The sequence below is a fragment of the Hemitrygon akajei genome, chromosome 8 (genome assembly GCF_048418815.1).
Source record: "Hemitrygon akajei chromosome 8, sHemAka1.3, whole genome shotgun sequence".
In the NCBI taxonomy this organism is placed as follows: domain Eukaryota; kingdom Metazoa; phylum Chordata; class Chondrichthyes; order Myliobatiformes; family Dasyatidae; genus Hemitrygon; species Hemitrygon akajei.
The window spans coordinates 132,842,057-132,858,179 of NC_133131.1; the positions used below are offsets into that span (position 1 = coordinate 132,842,057).

The 16,123-nt window shown below is 37.7% G+C and overlaps 1 protein-coding gene across 1 annotated transcript in view; it reads right to left on the reverse strand.

Annotated features, from left to right (window-relative positions):
• The window catches only part of c8h10orf67 (chromosome 8 C10orf67 homolog), a 159,981-nt gene that overhangs the window by 65,667 nt on the left and 78,191 nt on the right, over positions 1 to 16,123 (reverse strand). The gene's annotated exons all lie outside the window — the stretch shown is intronic.

Below are 16,123 nucleotides of genomic sequence, written 5' to 3' on the forward strand. Positions count from 1 at the left end.
AGCATCTCACTACAGACATTGAATGACGCCAACCTTCTAAGGAAGTACAGAATACAACCTTGAATACAAATATTTAAATTATTTGGTTTTGGTGGATTAGCTTCCTATTTACTTCAGATATAAAATTGTATATTGATTTGACAGTTCATACTTAGTTTAAATTTTTTTCTTGATAGAATGAAATCCTGATGCAGGGGCTTGATCTGAAATGCTGATTATTTCTTTGCTTCCACAGATGTTGCCTAACCTGCTAAGTTCCTCCAACATTTGTTTCTTGCTCCAGAATACTCCAATATTTAAACAAGAGTTTATGCACAGTTTAAAAATTGGTTAATTATAATATTTGAATACTTTAAACTCAATTACATGATAGGGTTTGAATAATATCAGATTTTAGGCACAAGGTATTGGATTCATAAATGTTCTATTTGAGCTCCTGGCATCGTTTCAGATTTCTTTGCTTGCAAAAGCTATTGTCATTATTCTCTGGGAAGATGATGGTTGGAAATGGAGTGGTCTGCCTGAGAAACCCGTGTGTTGTAAAATAATTTGGCATATAGCCCAGTAACTTTAAATTAATTTGCTATTAGTCTTTTTAAGTTGCCAAGAAGATTACATCAGTTTTTCACTCGGCACAATTTTATACATGTGTATTGGAAGTCTATGCTTTTATGGCATGATTTATGGATTATCTCAAACAGCCAGATCATAACTGAGACTTGAGAGAAGTAATAACAAAAGGTGGACTAAGACAGAGCAAATGTGTTAGTAGGCCGATCTTATGATGATGAAAATATTTGGTTAGAAACTCAGCTCAGGGTCGAATAGATACTGAATGAAGAGTTATATAAAACTTCCTCAAGTGCAAGATGTTTAATCTCTATACACTATATACGTCAAACACATTGATTAATTCATACTCTAATTAAATCCACAGATATTTTGAGGGAAACATTTTCATATGATTGTTCAATGTTGCGTCATTGAAAACTGAAGTATCTTCCATTGATCTGACTAATTTATAGTCTGATCCCAACAAAGTCAAAACACAAGAGACTGCAGATTCTGAAATCTAGGGGAGGCCAGAAAAACCTGCTGGAAGAACCCAGACACGAGGAAATCTGCAGATGCTGGAAATTCAAACAACAACACACACAAAATGGAGAACAGGCAAACAACTAAATAAATAAATCCTCCCTTTCTTACCCCATCCCTGACATATTTAGTTGTTTGCCTGTTCTCCATCTCCCTCTGGTGCTTCCCCCCCACTTTTCTTTCTCCTGAGGCCTCCCGTCCCATGATCCTTTCCCTTCTCCAGCTCTGTATCACTTTCGCCAATCACCTTTCCAGCTCTTAGCTTCATCCCACCCCCTCCGGTCTTCTCCTATCATTTCGCATTTCCCCCTCCCCCCACTACTTTCAAATCTCTTACTATCTTTTCTTTCGGTTAGTCCTGACGAAGGGTCTCGGCCCGAAACGTCGACAGCGCTTCTCCTTATAGATGCTGCCTGGCCTGCTGTGTTCCACCAGCATTTTGTGTGTGTTGTTGTTGGAAGAACCAAGTTACTGATTGATTCACTGCAGTTTGTATATTGCTGCAACAAAATCATGCATGTTTTTAAAATTAATCTAGGGAAATGTCCTATTTATTTTCCAAGCTAAAGATACAAGGGTAGTTTTCTGTGACAGAGGAGGTGATTGTATGAGGAGAAAGGTGCTGAAGGCACATTTGAGAAGAACTGTATCTGAGGAGAGATGTTATGGAGATCAGGAAGTGAAAATGGGTGGTGAGTAGGACCAGGAGGCAAGACTTGTGCACAAAACCAGTTTACAGAGGGTATAAGTAGAAAACAGAATAGAAATTAGAGAAGCTTGTACATTTTGGATTAAAGCTGAGAGATGGAAGAAGGCTAATATTGTAAGTTTGATGCAATAGGTTAGGTGAAAGGCAGGTTCCAGAGCCATTAGAATGCATTGTCTCAATCTCAGGAATAAACAAGTTCATGAATTAATGAAACAACTGTATTGAAAACAATGCAATAATTAATATAAACTGATTATCTATGAATAATATGAGTTTAATTCTATATCACAGAAAACATAATAATTGATTGAAATAATTGACTTGTACGGGTTTCACTCAAATATAATTGTTTAACAAATTTTGTACAAAATACTATTGTATGTTGAACGAGCTTTTAAAGCTAGAGTTAACAGAATTTCTATAGGTATAGCCTTGGTATATGATATCAAAACATGAAAAGGATGATAATTTCTTTCTAGGCTATTTAGAAAAATATCTGCAATATGTAACAAAGTAATGCAAGGAAAAGAGAAGTTAAGCAAATAAATATCTTTAAGAAAAACATTCATGAACGAATACTATAAGAAAGATACATAAAAGAGAAAAGGATGAACAAAGTCTACAAACAGAAGAAAGTTGCCGGATGTAGAAATTGATGCAATATAGACTACAATACTTTGGAGAGTGCATATGAAAAAATCTCTGCAGATTTTATGTGTTCTTAAGTGCAATTAATAACTCTATTATGACTGGAATAGGACTCTTTTTGTCATTTTTATACAGTTTTCAACTCTTTGCCCTGACAAAAGGCTCCTTTTCACCAAAATAGACAGCTATTTAAATGGAAATTTGTTTCTTCTGGTGAGGGCAAAGGGTTCAAGGTGCAAAATAAGAGCTTGCCATCTGGCATAGGCAGACTACTTTTCTAGAGGTCAAGCTAAGTTTTAGTTTGGATTTCTGGTTTTGGCTAATTTTACTGGTTAAGCCTAATAGTAGCTATGTGAGCTACAGTATATTAGATACAAAGAATTGTTACGCATAAAAATTACAAGCAAATGTTTTTTTATTATTTAAAGCTGGAATTTTGTATCTTGCACTTAAGTTTATGAGATATGATTTATAACATCTATTAACTCATTTAGCAATTAGTAACAGTTTTATATAATAATTGCATTACTGTAATATTTGTGAATATATATTTCCATTGTGAAAGATGGAAACAGCAGCTGCCTTATGAACTGTATTATCTGAACAGGTGAGGTAAATTTGACTGCTACCTAAAGGAAATACAACATCTTCAACAGGCAAGGTAGCTATTTTGTTTGCATTTCTTTATGAGCTGAACTTTCAACTTTGGTATTGTAAAATATAATGCACCCTTAGCTCTTTCCATGCTAAAGCTTCAACTTGTTTTGTCAGCTGCTGACATATTCTGCTTTCTCTACATTATAAACACTTGTTTCTATGGGGTCCATTTGTTGACAGGTGTGTACCTGTTATGGACAGAAAAAGATAAAAGTGATGATGCATGAACTGAGCAATTTTGGAGCAGAATGGATTGCTTTACTTGTACACAGCAAATGCAATACATGAAAATTCATAATTGAAAAATTATATTAGAGTAAATAGAGATGATATTAAATGAATTGTCAAACACTCAAAACTTGAAAACATTCAAATACTATTATTGCACTGCAACCATCAAAAAGGCTTTCTGGACCAAATCATATGCATATGATTTTATGCTAGAAATAATGAAGACACTATCAGCACTTATTGTTATTTATGTGGAAGATGGTCATGAACCTCTGGTCTCTGACCAATTAAGGCTAAATTCAAAAATCCACAAGTACTGTGCCAGATGTGACAGTCCTCTAAATGGCATCTACCTGGCTCAAGTTCAAATAAATTGCATGAATTTCCCGTATTTACCTCACAAAAATGAACAAAATTATTTATTGTCCTTTCTATTCCAATGTAGCTGTAATAACTCTTTAGTTTTGAAAAACATTTTTACAAGATTGGGGCCCCCTGATATTACTTCACATGTGCTATTCAAAGAAACTTAAATTGAAAAAAATTATGTACTCTGTGGTTCTCAAAGAGCCATTGGGATTCTGCATCCTCTTGCAAATAATCAGGCTTGTGGTCTTGGAGTACAGGACAAGAATCCTCCTATAGATAATATCATTTAAGTTTTTGACTTATTTGCTTGCATACCCCGATGGAATTCTTTACAGTTCCTTATCACCAGACATCAAGTCACATTGTTAATCCTACCATCACCCATCCAACAAACAACCACAATCCTGACACCACCTCTCAGTTGACTGCAAAACTGTGTTTGACCTTCAAGGTTTTGATTTCCCAGGACACTCCCTGGCATCCCTACATCTCTTAAACAGGCCCTTCTTGCAATCTATAGCAGAGTTAGCACCTCGGACTTCAACTACTGCACAGAGTCTTGCCATCTGCAGAAGTTTTCTGATGACTCTGGCATAGTTGGATGCATCAGCAAGGGAGATGAGGCTGAGTCCAGGGCTACGGTGGGAAACCTTGTCATATGGTGTGAGCAGAATCATCTGCAGCTTAATGTGAAAAAGACTAAGGAGCTGGTGGTGGACCTGAGGAGGGCCAAGGCACCGGTGACCCTGTTTCCATCCAAGGGGTCAGTGTGGACATGGTGGAGGATTACAAATACCTGGGGATACGAATGGACAATAAACTGGACTGGTCAAAGAACACTGAGGCTGTCTACAAGAAGGGTCAGAGCCGTCTGTATTTCCTGAGGAGACTGAGGTCCTTTAACATCTGCCGGACAATGCTGAGGATGTTCTACGAGTCTGTGGTGGCCAGTGCTATCAAGTTTGCTGTTGTGTGCTGGGGTAGCAGGCTGAGGGTAGCAGACACCAACAGAATCAACAAACTCATTCGTAAGGCCAGTGATGTTGTGAGGGTGGAACTGGACTCTCTGACAGTGGTGTCTGAAAAGAGGATGCTGTCCAAGTTGCATGCCATCTTGGACAATGGCTCCCATCCACTCCATAATGTACTGGTTAGGCACAGGAGTACATTCAACCAGAGACTCATTCCACCGAGATGCAACACTGAGCGTCATAGGAAATCATTCCTGCCTGTGGCCATCAAACTTTGCAACTCCTCCCTCGGAGTGTCAGACACCCTGAGCCAATAGGCTGGTCCTGGACTTATTTCCACTTGGCATAATTTACCTATTATTATTTAATTATTTATGGTTTTATATTGCTATATTTCTACACTATTCTTGGTTGGTGCGACTGTAACGAAACCCAATTTCCCTCAGGATCAATAAAGTATGTCTGTCTGTCTGTAAATACTGAAAAAAAGACAGACAAAGCCATGGTCTTTGATGCAACTGAATTTTATAGTTAACAAAACACAGTAAATATTTTAGAATATAGTTAGCATTCATAGTATTCAGAAACATTAAGATTATGAGAAAATGTTTCAGTATTAGCATATTTTATTAATTTTAAAAATAAGCAAACTTTAAAAGACACAAAAGAGCTTAAAATATTGAAAATAACTGAAGCAATTAAAAAATAATTTAACTAAAAAGCCTGTCACATCCTTTTTAAGTCAAATGAATGGTAATTGCTGTATTATGCCAGGTTCGACCTAGTATAAGTTGTTTGGGGGAACATTTCAGTGCAGGTGCTGATGACTAGCCACAACTTATCATTCCACCACTGAACTCCAGGAGACTAACTTTGAATGACAATCAAGGAAATACTCCCAGAATGTTTGGGAATGGCTATGTACCTACATGTGGGCATCCAGAACTCCGTGGCTTATATGCAGTAATGCCAGCACTTCCTTGAAATTCTAGGCCATACATTGATATCTCCACTCCTTTTGGAAGGATATTCCATGTGATTACCTCTCATTTTATCCCATACAATTCTTTCCTTACATTTCTTTTAACATCTAACAGCCTGATTAAGCACCTGTTCATTTCTTCCCAAAATCGTAATGAATGTTCTTCCAGAGGCTCCTGAAAGACTGTATTATTAGTAGCAACACTTACAGCAACAGCAAAAATAGTTATTAGCATCATCTCTTGCAAGCATAAGTTATGTGTCAATGGTTAAATAGCTGGTTGTATGCTGAAGTGTATTAGAGTATTGGACAAATAGTAGAATGGGTCTGTGACATGTATGACATAATCTTGTTCTACTTCTTAGAGTCTTAAAATTTCCTATAGTTTAGGGTCACAGAGCACAGAAACAAGTCTACTGATTTCATATTGACCCAAAAAAATATTTTATATTGTTTGCATTCACATGATCTCCCCCGTGATTCCCCGTGTTATGTATTCCTTTCACTGTTTGTGGTAGTCTTCCACATGCTCCCATTGACAGGCTCAGAGAACTTGGTGCCTTTCTATATGCTTCACTATAAGTTTGAGGACTTTGGGCAAGAGATTCACATGAAACTATCATGTAATGTGTCTGTGATTTGTTTCATTGCACCTGTGTATAAATGTAAATGCGCTTATGACAATAGACTCAACTTTGAAATCATTATGCTTTTTTTTAAGGAGGCTCTGTAGCTATCCAAAAAAAAAAATCCTCCATCACAGAGCTTGGGCAAGCCTTAATTAGGAAGTCCAGTGTTCTGTATGCAGATGATATAGTCTTCCCAATGGAGCTGGTTGACCATGATCAGATACTTGAAACTGGGGATGTTTGCCCCTGTTGCCAGACAATTTGAAGGATTTTCAGGAGGTAGTATTGGTGGTACTTCCCCAGTGTTTTGGAATGCTTTCTGTAAATTGTCCTTGATAGATTAGAAGTGAACCAAGAGACAGGACCCCAAGGAGTTGCATATCCCCTAAGTATGCCTTTTGACCTTCCATCCAGGCAAATTTTATAGCCTGTGGCCTTCCACTGCTCAGAATCTTGTTGTCAGGGACTGACTTCCTGACAGTTCTCAACAGGTTTGGATTAGAGGCCATCAAGAAGGATGATGAAAAAATATCTAGGTATTAAAACTGCCTCGATCTTCCTGGCTCTGCCCTCTCCTGCTGCACCTTTGCCCCAAATTTTAACTAAGTTGAATATTTTTTCTTATTTTGAAGCTCATAAAATTAATTTGATTTCTAATATAAACTGACTGCTTAACTGAATACAGTTTTAAGTTCTTTAAATTTGAATATTTACAGAAAGTTATGAAAATATAATCAGAATTTTTATGTCTCCATAGAGACTATTATGGTGATATATACTTTGAAAGGACTTAGTTATAGAAGATAGCCATGTGTGCTCATACTAATTTATATTTGTGGATCATTTTTCTTATTGCTTATTTATTTAAAAATAAATTACAGCTGCACATGCAGATCAAATGTCACCTGTATCTTATCTAGAATAACAGGTAAGATATTGTTATTGCTATTGATACTTGGCGACAAAGCTGCCAAATCTCACTTGTCTATAGAAAAATAAAAGGCTTTCTAGGGCAAATATATTTCCAGTGTTTATTGTGGATTCAGAAATTGAGTTTCCATGGTGCAGCTTTAATGCTTTGACTTCTTTGAGGGCTGCGTTGTGATAAGAAAATGATGCATTAGTTTTCTAATGAGATTTTCAACACAGGTGATGACATTGGTTAAAAAACAAACTGTTCTAATGGGCATCCTTTGGTACAAAGGACTACTGTTTCTCGCTCTCATTCTCACCTGGACAGTCCTCAGGGTCAAGAATAGCTTGTATTCAGTCCAAACCTACAGATTCCAAGTTGGCTGTTGAGGACAATATGGGACCTGCAGACTATCTCAGATGGGATAGGATGTACCTGAGGCAGGTAGATGTCTAACATGGGAGGTGTTTGCACCTTCCACCGTTCACACAAGGCTTCTATCTGCTCTTGATAGTGGTTCTCAATGTCATCCTGAATGTTACATTTCTATTCTCAATGATTATGGGTTTGAAATTGTTTCTCTTGCTTTTCCAGATAGAAACATAGAAAACTGACAGCACAATACAGGCCCTTCGGCCCACAATGTTGTGCTAAACATGTACTTACTTTAGAAATTACCTAGAGTTACCCACAGCCCTCTAATTTTCGAAGCTCCATGTACCTATCCAGGAGTCTATTAAAAGACCTTATCGTATCTGCCTCCACCTTCATTGCCAGCAGCCCATTCCACGCACTCACCACTCTCAGAGTAAAAAAAACATACCCCTGACATCTCCTCTGTACCTGCTTCCAAGCACCTTAAAACTGTGCCCTTTCATGTTAGTCATTTCAGTCCTGAGAAAAAGCCTCTGACTATTCACATGATCAATGCCTCATAAAGAACAACTGAGATACAGAACAACTGAATGAAAAGTAGAGGTAGTGCTGTTTTATATTATAAATGGGTTGTTAATAAGATAATAGATGGAACACAAGACAAGTTTTTTCACTGTATCTCAGTACACATGACAATAATAAGCCAATTCCAAAAAATAATATTTAATTTTGAGGCTATATCAGATGCACAGCAACTCTGGCAGTGTTTGCAAGACATTATTTCCTACAAAGTGAAACCCAATAGCATGAATGGTAGCGATGCTTCACTACCAGATGAACTCAACGCCTTCTACACCTGCTTTGAAAGGGAGAAAACAACTACAGCTGTGAAGATCATAGTTAAGGCAGTATAAAGAAAAGAGCAACCTCATTAGAAGAGGGTATAGAGAGCTCATAGCAGAAAACCTGGAAATTAGAAAGGACTGAAGTAAAGAAGAATGCATTAAGAATAAATAAGCAAAACAAAAGAAATAGTAGATCCTGTTGGCCAAGTGTGCACAAGTAGTAGACGTGTAATATTATGAATGAATATTTTACATCTGCTATCACAGAAAAGAGAATTCTGCACGCACTCACATTAAGAAAGAAGAATGTAAAAATCTTACAAATGATAGAAACAGAGTGAAAAGACCTATCAAACCATCAATTGGCTTTAAAGGTGGCTTTAACAATTATGCACCAATCCTCATTGCCTGTAGGCATGGTGCCCTGGTGCACGATGATTGCAGAAGGTTACATTTTTTAAAACAGAAAGGAAAAAACAGAGTGATTATTGGTGGTGGGTAATTTACTAGAATAAAATTCTGAGGGGCAGCATCAGCATTCAGAGTGGCATGGGTTCATTCAAGATAATCACCATGGATTTACTTCCATTTGCTTTTCAACAAGCCAGTAGAATCATGAACGATCCTACCCACCATGATCCTACACCATCATGGACGGTTTGTCCCACTCATCCATGCCAAGACCATCAGATTCAAAAATGGTTACTTTCCCCAAGCAGTAAAGCTGATTATCACCTCCATACTTTCAATCACCGCTATTTTATCATTTCCTATCAGTCACCTTATGTACAGACACTCCTGTGCCTAGTGTCACTTTATGGACATACAGTCAATCTTAGGTATTTATATTAATAGTGTTTTTTTCATTATTATTGTGTTCTTTATCTTATTGTGTTTTTTTGTTCTGCATCAGATGCAGAGTAACAATTATTTTGTTCTCTATTACACTTGTGCTTTGGAAATGACATTAAACAATCCTGAATCTTGAATTAGTGTTCCATGTAGAATATAGAACATATAAAGCTTCAGCACATTACAGGTCCTTCAGCCCACAATGTTGTGCTGACCATGCAACCTACTCTAGAAACTGCCTAGAATTTCCCTACTGCATAGCCCTCTATTTTTCTAAGCTCCATGTACCTAGGAGTCTCTTAAAAGACATTATTGTATCTGCCTCTGCCACTGTCGCTGACAGTGGATTCCATGCACCCACCACTCTCTGTGTGGAAAACTTATTTCTGACATCCCCTTTGTACCTGCTTCCAAGCACCTTAAAACTATACCCCCTTGTGTTAGCCATTTCAGCCCTGGGTAAAAGCCTCTGACTATTTACACGGTCAATGCCTCTCATCATCTTATACACCTCTATCAGGTCACCTCTCATCCCCTGTCACTCCAAGGAGAAAAGGCCAAGTTCACTCAACCTATTCTCATGAGGCATGCTCTCCAACCCAGGCAACATCCTTGTAAATCTCCTCTTTATAGTATCCACATCCTTCCAGTAGTGCGGTGATAATCTGCACATTTACTTCTTCTACCAAAGTGCATGCATTTTCCAACATTGTATTTCATTTGCCACTCTTTTGTGCTCTTTCCTAATCTGTCTAAATCCTTCTGCAGCCTATCTGTTTCCTCGACACTACCTGTCCCTCCAGCAATATTCATATCATCTGCAAACTTGGCAACGAAGCCATCTATTTCATCATCTAAATCATTGATATACAGCATAAAAAGAAGTGGTCCCAACACCGACTCCTGCAGAACACCACCTGTCACTGACAGTCAACTAGAAAATAATCCTTATTTCCACTCGCTGCCTCATACCAATTAGCCAATGCTCTAACCATGTAATACCATGGGCTCTTAACTTGGTAAGCAGCCTCATGTGTGGCACCTTGTCAGACGCCTTCTGAAAGTCCAAATATACAACATCCACTGCATCCCTTTTGTCTATCCTACATGCAATCTCGTCAAAGAATTCCAACAGGTTTGTCAGGCAAGATATTCCCTGAAGGAAACCATGCTGACTTTGTCCTATCTTGTTCTGAGTCACCGAGTAATCCATAACCTCATCCTTAATAATTAACTCTAACATCTTCCCAACCACTACGGTGAGGCCAACTGGTTTATAATTTTCTTTCTGCTGCCTTCCTCCTTTCTTAAAGAGTGAAGTGACATTCACATTTTCCTGTCCACTGGCACCTTGCAGGAGTCCAATGATATTTGAATACTAATGCCTCCACAATCTCCATCGCCATCTCTTTCAGAACTCTACTGTCTGAGTGACTTATGTACCTGATGCACCATCAATAACTCTTGGAGACGTGAGGCGAGATATAGGCTTTTATTGGCTGGAAGAAAGAACAAGCAGCAAGTGACCACCACACAACGTCCTGGAGACTGAGGCCAGGGCTGTGCCTCCAATCGCCTTTATACCGGGGTCTGTGGGAGGAGCCACAGGAGCAGTCAGCAGTGGGGGCATGTCCAGACAGGTATATGTAGTTCACCACAGTACCCTTAGATCTTTCAGCTTTTCGAGCACCTTCTCCCTTGTAAAAGTTACTGCACTTACTTCTCTTCCCTCATACCCTTCAACATCTGGCACACTGCTAGTGTCTTCCACAGTGAAGACTGATGCAAAATGCTCATTTAGTTCATCTGCCATTTCCTTGTCTCCTGTTATTATTTCTCCGGCATCATTTTCTAGCAGTCCTACATCCATTCTCATCTCTTGTTTTTTAAACATACTTGAAAAAGCTTTTACTATCCTCTTTGATATTGTTTGCTAGCTTGCTTACATATTTATCTTTTTCCTCCTAATGATTCTTTTAGTTGTTCTCTATAGGTTTTAAAATCTTCCCAATCTTCTGTCTTCCCACTAATTTTTGCTTTGTTGTATTCCCTCTCTTTTGCTTTGACCTCCCTTGTCAGCCACAGTTGTACTATTTTGTCATTTGAGTATTTCTTCATTTTTGGAATACGTCTATCCTGCACCTTTCTCATTTCCCCCAGAAACTCACGCCATCACTGCTCTGCTATCGTCCCTGCCACCATCTCCTTCCAATTTACTTTGGCCAACTCCTCTCTCCCACCACTGTAATTTTCTTTACTCCACTGTAAATGAAAGGAAAACAGTCTGACATACTGTTGTGTCAGACTATACTTTGCCCCTATCAAATTTCAAGCTGAACTTGATCATATTGTGATCACTGCCTCCCAAGGGTTCTTTTACCTTAGCCTCCTTAATCTCCTCTGGTTCATTATGTAACAGCCAATCCAGTATAGCTGATCTCTGAGTAGGTTAAATGACAAACTGCTCTAGAAAGCCATCTTGTAGGTTTTCAACACACTCACTTTCTTAAGATCCGTTACCAACCAGATTTTCCCAATCGACCTGCATGTTAAAATCTCCCATGGCTATCATAACATTGCCCTTTCAACTTGCCTTTTCTATTTCCCGTTGTAATCTGTGGTCCACATTCCAGTTTTATGTGTTGACCTGCTTTACCATACTATCATTGTATTTAACGGCATTTGGTGTTTAGAACAATCCAGAGACTATTAACTTTTAAGTCCAAGTTTTTAATTTTCAGTCTACCTCCTGAAATACACTATGCAGGGGTTATTTTTTGTTGGAAGTCCTTGGTTACAAAACAGATCACAATCTCTAGCTCTTCCCTTTTCCCTTACATTAAAACAATCTGCAATTCCTTCACTTCCTACATTGAAAGTGAAGTTCACTCTACGAATATGCAATTTGCATCAGAAAAGAATGCATTTTCACAATAATTTTTAAACCATTTAGAGAATGGAAAGTTCGACAGGAATTTTAAACTGAAAATATTAAAAGTATATGATAGAAATCAGAAATAAAAACAGAAAATGCTGGAAACTCTCATCAAGTCAGGCAGCATCTACGGAAAGAGAAACATAATCTGATGAAGGGCCTTGAAACATTAACTCTGTGAATCTTCTTGAACTGTCTGATCAGCTGCACATTTACTTTTGCTGTGTAGTTTTGAAGACTTGAAGTCTTCAAATTGAAGACTTCTCTCAGAACAGTAAGAGAGAAAATGAGTTTGATATAAGTTTCAGAGGCAGTGGATGAGAGAATAAGGGGAGTTTTCTCAGATAGTTCCATGGCAATATGTTGTTTGCTATTGATTAATGAAGGTGGTCAGAGGGACAGAAAAAAAAGAAACATGTAGAAGTTGTGAAATGTGGGTCAGAGCTGCTGCAGAGAACTGAAACCACAAGCACCATGTAGAATATATCCAACAGAACATGCAATATCTGTGGACAGAGAAATATTTGCTTAACATTACAGATGGATAAACTCAAAGCAACTGAGGTTTCCCCTCATTCTTCTAAACTCCACCAAAAATAGCCCAGAGCTTCAAACACTCCTCATATGTCAATCCTTTCATTCCCAGAATCATTCTCATGAACCTTCTCTGGACCCACTCCAATGGCAGCAGAACTTTTCTTGGATAAGGGACCCAAAACTGTTCAGAATATTCCAAGTGTGGTTTGACCAATGCCTTATAAAGTCTCAGTATTACATCCTTGCTTTTATATTCTAGTCCATTGAGCACATTTACAAGGAGTGCTGTCACAAGAAAGCAGCATTCATCATCAAGAGCCTCTATTATCCATGCCATATTCTCTTCTCACAACTACCATTGGGTAGGAGGTACAGGAGCTTTAGGTCCCACACCATCACATCCAGGAAAAGCTGTTGGGGTCAACCATGGATACTGTATCAAAGCTGTCTACATGATACACACACTGGAACCCAAGCCAGGGCAGTATGATATGGAGAGCAAGCTGCTGCCGATGCATCAGGCTCCACCTGTCCATGCAGCTGATAAACATAAAGGAACAGCAGAAACTGATACAGTTTGGCACCAGCGGCATTGCAGGAGCCGGCAGTTAATGTAGAACTCCGACATAGGACTCCCTTAGAGACTACAGCTCTGGATTTTTCCCTCTGGATTTACTCCCAAAGCTTTCCCCATGAGTGAATATAGCTGCAAGATAGCGGAGGTTTGAAATCAGAGAGGAATTTCTCCTCACTACCTCTCACAGCTATGACAACCTTAAGGAACTATTTAGTTATTATTTGCTTGATTATTATTGTATATTCATGATCGAGAACAATAGATTCTCAGGTACCAAAAGAATGAAGGGACATGGGAATTTCTTACAGATAAAAATGAGTAGAATAATAAAAAGGTCAACTCAGAGTGGTCAATCATATCACTACCTAACATTGCAGCTCTTCCCGCATAAAGGTATTAATGTTCTAAACATCCCATAGATCTCTGCTCTAAATAAGATGGAACTGCCGATCCTTAGCCCATTCATCCCATTTGATAAAGATCATATGGAATATCTTTATAGGACTAATTCTCTGGTCTCAGTTTGTTCACCAACAAATTTCAGAATCAGAATCATGTTTCATATCACCGGTATATGTCATAAAATTTGTTGTTTTGTGGCAGCAATACAAAATAATAAAAATATAAATTACATTAAGTATATAGTAAAAAAAATAAGTAATGCAAAAGGAGAGGGAAAAGAATACTGAGAAAGGGTTCATTGTCCATTTTGAAATCTGTTAGCAGATGGGAAGAGGCTGTTCCTGAAACATTGAGTGTGTGTCTTCCGGTTTCTATACTTCCTCCTTGATGGCAGCAATGGGAAAAGGGCGTGTCCTGGGTCCTTACTGATGGATGCCGCCTTTGAGGCATTGCCTTTTGAAAGTGACTTGGATGCCAGGGAGGCCAGACTTCATGTTGGAAATGTCTAAGTTCACTACTTTCTGCACCGCCTTTTCTACTCCAGTGCAGTGGCCCCTCCATACCAGATGGTAATACAATCAGTTAGAATGCTTTCTATGGTACATCAGCAGAAATTTGTAAGTCTTCGGTGACATACCAATAAAATATAGCCACTGTCATGCTACTTTGTAATTGTATCAATACATAGGACCAGAATAGATCCTCAGATTTTGAAACCCAGGAACTTGAAAATGCTCACCTTTTCCCCTTCTAATTCCTCAATAAGGACTGGTGTGTGTTCCCTTGACATACTCTTCCTGAAGTTCATAATCAATTCCTTGGTCTTACTGACATTGAATGCCAGGTTGTTGCTGTGATGCCACTCAACTAGCTGAATATTCTCAGCCCTGCATGCCTCCTCGTCACCATCTGAAATTCTGTCAACAAATAGCTGTTTCATTGGCAGATGTAATGAAGGTGTTTGACTTATGTCTAGCCACAATCATGGGTGTAGAGAGAGTAGAGCAGTGAAAAAAGTTAGTGAAAAATTTATCATTCTCTATTTTGTTTATGAATAGTACGAGCAGTAATAAACCTAAATAAACTCTGCATAAATCCTATAATTTTCTGTTTATCATCAGCTGCTGTTTCTTCCAACTGCCAGATCAATTTTTGATATTTTATATCACTTCTTATTGACTGTTTATAACTGTTGTTAATAATTATCAGACCATCTTAATATAGCTATTGAATTTAGTTTAACATGTGGTTAACAATGATTAGTATCAAATACTTTGATCATAAAATATAAATTTAATGTTCTCTAAAACCTGCCCAGTTTTCTTTTGTAATCATTACAATAAAAAGAGTTGAGACAATGATCAGGTGTTAACCTGATGAAAGATTTTCAATGGTTTCTTCAAGTGTATAATAATGATGTTTTACATTACTTAAAAATTGACACAAGGCAATATGAATATTTGATGAAGATCAGACAGGAAAGAGATTTCTCTATTTCAGGAAGTTAGTTAAACACTGAAATTAATTAATTAAACTAACTGACAACATATTAATTCATTCTTCATTTAATTATACTGTCAGAGGCATTTCAAAATGTTATGCACAGTAGAGCTATTTATCCTGTTATTCCCCACAAGCAGAATCTACTTTAGATAGTAAATCAATACTAAGTGCAGCAAAACATGTTGCACATATCTTCCTTGTTCTTAGTTGAGACAAAGTACTTTAAAGTTTCCATTATGACCTTCATAAAGTGTAGTGCTGTAATGCAGATATAAAAGTAAATACTTAGTAACTTAATTACTCTAACCAGCTGTTAAGTATTCAATAACTTGGGAATTAATTTCCCTTAGATTTGGTAACATTTTACTCTATAATAATACGATATTGACCATGAAAAATTTGAAACAGTAACTGTATTCATGGCATATTATATTCTCCCTTATTTATACTATAATAGGAAACTAGCAATGATAGCAAGAAATAGAAACCATCATCATAATCAAAAGATACCTTAGATGAGTACAGCAAGTGTTGTAAACTTCAGGACTATAGGTTGAGAGGTGGGAAGTATGAATGGAACAAATAGTAATTTTCTTTTGCCTGGTATGATTATGATGCAAGAATGACTTGGTTCTATAATTATTTAAGTGCACTCCTTTACAGAATTAAAATCTAAAAATTGGATAGTTGAATGTAGAATTTTGATAGACTGTACTAGTAATTGGACAGCTGGAATGCAAACTGGCTTCAAATGACACAACAGGAAAATGCAAACTGCAAAGATGCTGACATCCTATATGAAGACAAAAAATATAACAGCAGTTAGGTGGTCTGTTTGGAGAGAGAAGCAGAATTAAATTACAAAGATAAGATAAAGGGCAAGTATGAAGCTC